Genomic DNA, 8,039 nt, shown 5'->3' with positions numbered 1-8,039 from the left:
TGGAGAAAATCAAATAGGTTGTCTAAGGATGGCAGTTAGGACAAAAATGTGGTGCATGGGTCTCGACATGGTTCTGGGGAACTCAGGAAATCCTTGCTTCAGGAAAATGCTATTTGGTGAAGGGCCACTTTTTGGTTAGGGTCACCAAAAGGGGAGGGGTTTGGAGCTGCTTCCTCTATCTAGAAGCTAATCCATGAACTCTTGAGAGAACAGCAGAAGTCTAGAACTTGGGAGCACTTTAAATGGAAGCCAGTAGAGATCACCTTGATTAGTTTGGGAAGAGGGAGTGCCTTATAACAGCAGTGACTCAAAGAAACATTTGGGGTCCCCCCTGCAAAATGGTTGAGAACTGCTGCTCTAAGTAAGATGACCAGTATTACCAGAGTTTCTATTGTAAACACTTGGCTCAAAGGAGCAGATCTTATTGCTCTTCGCCTTCTTAATGTTTCTTCTTTCACGTACCCCAGATACAACTTCTCAACATGAAATCTTGACATAGCCAGTAAGCCAAGAGAAAATATTGCCTATCCTATTGCAGACCATTCCTTTCGGACTGTAAATTCCAGGACTCTCAGGTTCTCTTTATGCATATGTGCTCAACAAGACGCTTACAATGCTCATTCCTTTTTCAGCAGTATAAACATCTCACAGCTTCAAAGGCCACTTAGGTTTAGTTTCCCTTGGTTAGAGAGATTAATCATCTCACATTAAGCAGCACAATCCTGAATTTAGGGGGCCCTATTCCACACCTGAAAAATGCCTAGTGGGATTACTTTAAGTCCCTTTCTAATAATAATAATAATGATGATGATAATGGTATTTGTTAAACACTTATTATGTGCCAAGCACTGTTCTAAGCACTAGGGGTAGATACAAGGTAATCAGGTGGGACTCACAGACTTAATCCTCATTTGACAGATGAGGCAAATGAGGCACAGAGAAGTTGTGACTTGCTCAAACTTACACAGCCGGTAAGTGGTGGAGCCGAGGTTAGATGTGTCATGACCTCTGACTCCCAAACCTGTGCTCTTTCCACTAAACCATGCTGCCTCTCATAAAGACACAAGGTAATCAGGTTGTCCCATATGGGGTTCACAGTCTTAGTCTCTATTTTGCAGATGAGGGAACTGAGGCACAGAGAAGTTAAGTAGCTTGCCCAAGGTCATATAGCAGACAAATGGTGGAGCTGGGACTAGAACCCATGTCCTCTGATTCCCAAGCCTGTGCTCTTTCCAGTAAGCCACGCTGCTTCTCTTCTTTCTGATTCTGGTTCTCTCTCCCACTTAAACTGTGAGCCCCATGAGGGGCATGAATTTTATATGACCTGATTGTTTTGTATCTACTACAGCACTTAGCCTAGTGCTTGGCACATAGAAATCACTCCACCAATATCACTATTATATTGTAATTATCACTATTAGCATTGGTGGAGGTGGCAATGGGTGCGAAGTACCACCAAAGCAGAGGTCAGAAAATGAGGACATGCAGCACTTATGTATATATCTTTATATTCCATTGCTTCTTCCTAGCTATAATCTATTTTAGTGTCTGTCTTCCCCTGCTCCCCTCTCAGGATCACACTTGGAGAGTTTCCAGTACACTACCAGTCTTGGCTATGAGAGGGAGAGTCAAGAAGAGGCATATCCATTCCATTCCTAGCTTGGGCAGCAGCTAGCCAGTGGAAGGCAATCTGCTACAAGTTAAAACTCACCTGTGCTGGACAGCAGCAGCATGGGAGAGAGCCGAGGGCAGAGACTCAAGTATACTTCATGGAAGAAGGCAATGGCAAATCACTTCCATAGTTTCACCAGGAACACTCTAAGGATACACTATGAGAATGATTGCAAATGGAGGTGGGACATTCTGGGGGAGATGTGTCCATGGAGTCGCTAAGGGTTGGAAATGACTCGACATCATAAGATAAGACTTCCCCTGCTGGAATGTAAGCTACTTGAGGACAGAGATCTTGACTATTAACTCTAGTTTACTCTCCCAAGCATTTAGTTCACACTACACACAGTAAGCATTCAATAATGCAATTGATTGGTTCACTGAAGTGGTGATGTCCTGAAAACAAGAGGAACTGTAGGTTAGATTTGGAAGCCATCCACATAGGTGTGATAGCTGAAGCCAGAAGAGTGGATGAGCATCCTAAGAGAGCGGATTTAGAGAGAGAAAAGTAGGAGACCTGGAACAGAACCTCGTGAGACACCTACTTCTAGGAGCTGAGAATCACAAGAGAAGGCAGTGAATTAAATTGAGGAGCACTTACAGAGATAGGAGGAGAACCAGACTAATTCTGTGTCACCGAACTCTAGACCTGAAAGTGTTTCAAGCAGGAGGGAGTGGCATATGGTGTCAAAGGAAGTTGAAGTCTAGGAGGATTAGCATAGAGTAGAACGGAACCACTGGACGTGGTAATGGAGGTCACTGGTAACCTTAGAAAATTGCATTTTGGAGGAGTGAAAAGGTCCAAAAATGGATTGAAACAGGTTAAAAGGAGAGTTTGTATAGAGGAAATGAAGGTAACAGGTATATAGGACCCATTCAAAATGTTTGGAAAGGAGTAAGAGCAGGGAGTTAGGGAGATTGCTGGAAAGGGAAGTTGGATCAGAAAGGGTTTTTTTTCTTAATATGAGAGATTTGACCATACTTGAAGGCACAAAGGAAGGAGCCATCAGAGAATGAGAGGTTGAAGATCACAGGGAAGGCCGGAAAGAGAGTGGGAGCAACGGCTTTTAGGAAGTGAGAGGGTTTAGGGTCAGAAGCACAGGTGGTGGGAGTGGTTTTAGAAAGCAGGAGGGAGACCTCCTTTAGAGAAAGAGCAGGGACTCAGGAGAGGAATAACGAAGGAGTAGTGGCATGATGGGGCAATGGGGGACCTCTGGTGAGTTCACACCCAGTGGCTCCGATTTTACTAGTAAATTACTTGGCTAGGTCATCAGGAATTAAAGAGGGAGGTGGAGGGATGGTGCTTCAGGAAGAAGTTAAAGGTTTGGAAAAGTTGGTAGGGGGTATACATATGGAAGGCAATGAGTGGGGAATAGAAGAATTCCCTAGGAGAAGAGACCTGAGTCATAGAAAGACAGTGAATTTGTAATGAATAGCAGGGGATAAAATGTTCTGCTTAGGGAGGACATATAATATATGGATGTGTATTGAAAAATGTCAGTCATAGTGTACCTTTGAACCATCTACTCCCTAACACGTTAGTTCTCATTGAATCAGTAGTTACTATTGCACAATTTCCCCATTACAGGAAATCCTTCAAAAACACAGTCCTCATGATTCTAGAAGAAATGACTGTATGCCACCTCTGCCCTCCTGTCCTTCTTTTTCTGTATTCCTCTCTGTTTAACTTTCTCTTTCTTTTCCCCACTCTCTTTTTCTCTCTTTCCTGTCTATGCCATCTTTGACTTTCTTTTGTCCTTGACTGCTCTTTGGCCCTTTAGTATTTTATCCCCTGAAAAAATGGTCACCATAGTTTTGTTTCCCAGATGCATTAGCTAAAAATATCCCAGGAAGGAACAAAAAGCCCCACCCTTTAAAGGAAGGGAGTGAAAAATGAAATATAGAAGGTTGGATGAAATTATTCATTTCAAAAAGTGAAGCACTGCAACCTAGTGGAAAGAGCATGGGCCTGGGAGTCAGAGGGTCTAGATTATAATCTGCCTCTTGTCTGCTTTGTGACCTTGGGGAATCAGTCAATCAATCAATGATATCTATTAAGCATTTACTGTGTTTAGAGCATTGTACAAAACACTTGAAAGAGTACAATACACAGAGTTGGTAGATATGCTTCCCACCTTACAGATATTTAATAAATTATGGATATTACATAAGTATTGTGAGGGTGAGAGTGGGGTGAATATCAAATGTTTAAAAAGTACAGACCTAAAGGCAGAGGTGACACAGATAGGAGAGGGAGTATCAGAAATGAGGGTTTAGCATGGGGAGGACTCTTAGAAGAGATGTGATTTTAGTAAGGCTTTGAAGATGGGGAGGGTGATGGTCTGTTGTATATGAGGGGGGAGAGAGTTCTAGGCCAGAGGCAGGATGTGGGCAAGAGTTTGGTGGCAAGATAGATGAGATCAAAATATAGTGAGTAGATTGGCTCTAGAGGAGCAAAGTATGCAGGCCGGGTTGTAGTAGGAAATCAGGAAAGTAAGATAGGAGCAGGTGAGCTGGTTGAGTGCTTTAAAGCCAATGATATGGAGTTTCTGTTTGATGTGGTGGATCAAACGAGGTTCGTGAGAAGGGGGAAACATGGACTGAGCTTTTTTTAGAAAAGAGATCCAGGCAGCAGAGTGCAGCAAGGACTGGAGTGGGACAAATCATTTAACTTTTCTGTGCCTCAGTTTCCTCATTTGTAAAACGAGGATTCACTATCTGTTCTCCCTCCTGTTTTGACTGTGAACCCCAAGTGGGATTGGGAGTGGGTCCAAACTGATTACCTTGTATCTCCTCTAGCACTTGATACATAGTAAGCACTTAACAAATACCAAAATTATCATTGTAGACAATGGTTGAGCTTTTGTGGTTTCTCATATGAGGATAGTAAGTCCTTTAAAATAATATGTAGGAAGAAAAGACTGTCAAACTGGAATCCTAAGATTTTTTGAAGAGTGGATAACAGTAGCTTTGTGTTCCCAAGCAAGTTTACATCTCTCTGTTTTTATAAAGAGATGGGTTTAAACTTTGTTTCTGTAGTTTGGACCAGTGGCAGACACCAATGACAGTATACAGAAAAAGCCCAGCGCTTAGAACAGTGCTTGGCACATAGTTAGCACTTAAATACCATCATTATTGAAAAGAAGCTACACATAATTTAGGATCCAACTGGCTTATTTCCATATCCTAAGGAAAAGCCTGAGACCATAGATAATGTTTCAAAAATGTTTCTTTCCTCAGTAACCACCACTGGTCAAGACAGTGTTCTCTTTGTGGTAATAAGTTATGAGATCCTGGCCAGAGAACTGATAGTGAGGAATTTGTTGAGAAATTTAGCTGATGCTTCTATCTTTGATTTTAGCAGTAGGAAGAAACCTCTGACTGGAGCAGGGTGGGTGGGTGGGAAATAAACCTGTAGGGAAGTAAAATTTCAATTTTATATTCTCCAGGACCTTCAACAAGAGTGTGGAGGGTGTGGGGAGGAGAGAAGAGGGAAAGAAGGTAGAGAACAGGCAGTTTTGAGCAGTATGGGAAGCTCAATTCAGCATAAAATTCTTCCTTGGGTTAGCTCAGTTCCACCAAGCAGAGGTCAGGAAATTAAGACAGACAGAAGAACAGATAACGAGAACAAAGTTAACACTCTAGCAGAGAGAGTTTAAATTGTCTAACTAAAGTTATTAAAAACCTGTGTAGCTGGATCTAACAGGTTAGTTAAAATGTACCTCACTGTTTGCTTTCATGCTTTTTTATTTACGTTTTTTCCATAAGAAAAAGAATACTTGAAAAAATAAGAAACCTGAAAGAAAATTTATCTGAAAAAGACTGAATGCTTTAGAGATTTTATCTTTCTTCTTATTTCAAGTAACTAAGGAGTTGCAAGGATTTCTACCTTTCATGGAAATCTTTAAAATGATCTTTTGATGTCTTAACATTGCTACAAATGTGAGCACATAATACATAACGTGTTCAGGTTAGTAGCAGTACTGGGACCTCAGAAGAGCACATCCCTTCCCTGCCCTCTCTTCTACCTCCAGGATTACATATGGCTAGAAGGAAAAGTGTAAGACAATTGCAGCATCCTATGTGATCTCCAGAGAAACTAATGTGTTAGAAGAAATTCACCTGGAAGTTAGTGTAGCCCTGCTTCTTTGTAGATCCAGGGAGCAACATAACTTCTAGAAGGCTAAATCATTGCAACTGTGTTTACAGATGGCTAAAAACTTATCTTTATTGGGGCCATGTTCTCAAATTCCACATCACATTCTTTTTTGAAGAATATTTTAGTCTATTCTTCCTCCATGTAGTGAAGAATAAGGGGATGAAATCCTTCCACTAAGACTTTCAATGATTTGGGAAACAAAATGGCCTACAGGAAAAAATATGGGCCTGGAGTCAGAGGACCTGGATTCTAATTCTGGGTCTGCACTTGTCAGCTATGCGATCTTGGGCAACTCACTTAACTTCTCTGTGCCTTAGTTACCTCATCTGTAAAATGGGGATTAAAACTGTGAGCCCCATGTGGAACATGGACTGTGTCCAACCTGATGATCTTATATCTATCCCTGGGCTTAGTACCGTGTCTGACACATAGTAAGAACTAACAAATACCATTTTAAAAACAAGTAAACAAATTTGGGGCCTTGTCCAGGCCTCGGGCCCAACTAAACCACAAAAAGTAACACTTATCTCTCAGTGAAGGTTATCTGTTTCTGCTCACCTCACTGACTGGGCCTCATCAGATTAGGGAAGACTCCAGCTCCCAATAGGATCAGCAGTAGCATTCCTGCGCATTTCTGCAGAGGCAGTATGTCCTAATAGAAAGGAGAGCTGGGTTTTAGCCCCAGCTCTACATGCCCTTAATTTACTTAGCCTTTCTGGGCCTCAGTTTCCTCATCTGTAAAATGGGGATAAGGATAAAATAGATTACGATCCTCATGAGGAATCAATCAATAGTCAATCAATCATATTCATTGAGTGCTGACTGTGGGCAGAGCACTATACTAAGCACTTGGGAGACTAGAATATAACAGAGTTGGCGAACACGTTCCCTTCCCACAACAAACTTACAGTCTAGAAGGGGAGATATACATTAATATAAATAAATAAGTTACAGCTTTGTACATAAGTGCTTTGGAAACATAAGTATGGAACAGTGACTCTTTCTGACTTGATAACTGTTTATCTATATCAGTCCTTAGCACATAATAGGGGCATACTAAATGCCATAATTACTGTAATATTATTATGCATAATGAATCTGGCACATAGGCATCACTAGGCTCTTACTGAGGCTACAAATCAGTCAATCAGTTGAGCACTTGCTGTGTGCAGAACAGTGTATTAAGCACTTGAAAGAGTACAAAAGAGGTGGTAGATATGATAGAGAAGCAGCGTGGCTCAATGGAAAGAGCCCGGGCTTGGGAGTCAGAGGTCATGAGTTTGAATCCCGGCTCTGCCACTTGTCAGCTGTGTGACTGTGGGCAAGTCACTTCACTTCTCTGTGCCTCAGTGACCTCATCTGTAAAATGGGGATTAACTGTGAGCCTCACGTGGGACAACCTGATTACCCTGTATCTCCCCCAGCGCTTAGAACAGTGCTCAGAACATAGTAAGCGCTTAACAAATACCAACATTATTATTATTATTATATGATGCATATCCTTAATAATAACAATTATGGTATTTGTTAAGCACTTACTATGTACCAAACACTGTTCTAAGCACTGGGGTAGATACAAGGTAATGAGCTTGTCCCATGTGGGGCTCACAGTTTTAATCCCCATTTTACAGATGCGGTAACTGAGGCACAGAGAAGTTAAGTGGCTTGCCCAAGGTCACACAGCAGACAAGCGGCAGAGCTGGGATTAGAACCCATGTCCTCAGATTCCCAAGCCCACCCTCTTTCCACTAAGACATGCAGGAGCTAACACTTTAACAGAGGAACTTACAAACTAGTCCTAGTGGCACATAGGAGCAACCAGTTATACATATGCATCACCCATGAATCTCCTTCCAATAGTTAGGTCAAATCTAAATCTAACCTGCTCCCTCCCCCCTCCATACATGTTCACAAGGAAAATAAAACTGAGTGATTCTTTTTACAAGAACCTAAAACTCCCCTCAAAATCACCATGGACTGGCTACACATATAACCCTTTCTAGCGCCGCCTGGTCCCAGCGGAATTGCTAATGTTTACCGTTCTTCTACTCTTTACTACAGACAGCTCTTGCACTAGGTTTTTTTGTTTGTTTGTTTGTTTTTTCAGTTAAATCTGCAGGTTCCAACAGAATGTGAAAAAAAAGGCAAATTGAAAATTGAAGAAAAAAATGATTTTGATAAACTAAGAATAAAGAGCCCTCTGGTATAT

The 8,039-nt window shown here is 41.6% G+C and overlaps 1 non-coding gene across 1 annotated transcript; it reads left to right on the top strand.

Annotated features, from left to right (window-relative positions):
* Positions 1–1,563: 1,563 nt before the first annotated feature.
* On the top strand, positions 1,564–1,701 carry LOC114807126. The gene has a single exon (XR_003755179.1). It is a non-coding gene; the product is annotated as a small nucleolar RNA SNORA7 (small nucleolar RNA).
* Positions 1,702–8,039: the final 6,338 nt, after the last annotated feature.

The sequence above is a fragment of the Ornithorhynchus anatinus genome, chromosome X1 (assembly GCF_004115215.2).
Source record: "Ornithorhynchus anatinus isolate Pmale09 chromosome X1, mOrnAna1.pri.v4, whole genome shotgun sequence".
NCBI lineage: Eukaryota > Metazoa > Chordata > Mammalia > Monotremata > Ornithorhynchidae > Ornithorhynchus > Ornithorhynchus anatinus.
Note: the sequence above shows the minus strand (reverse complement) of the source record. Positions and strands in the feature narration are given on the sequence as shown.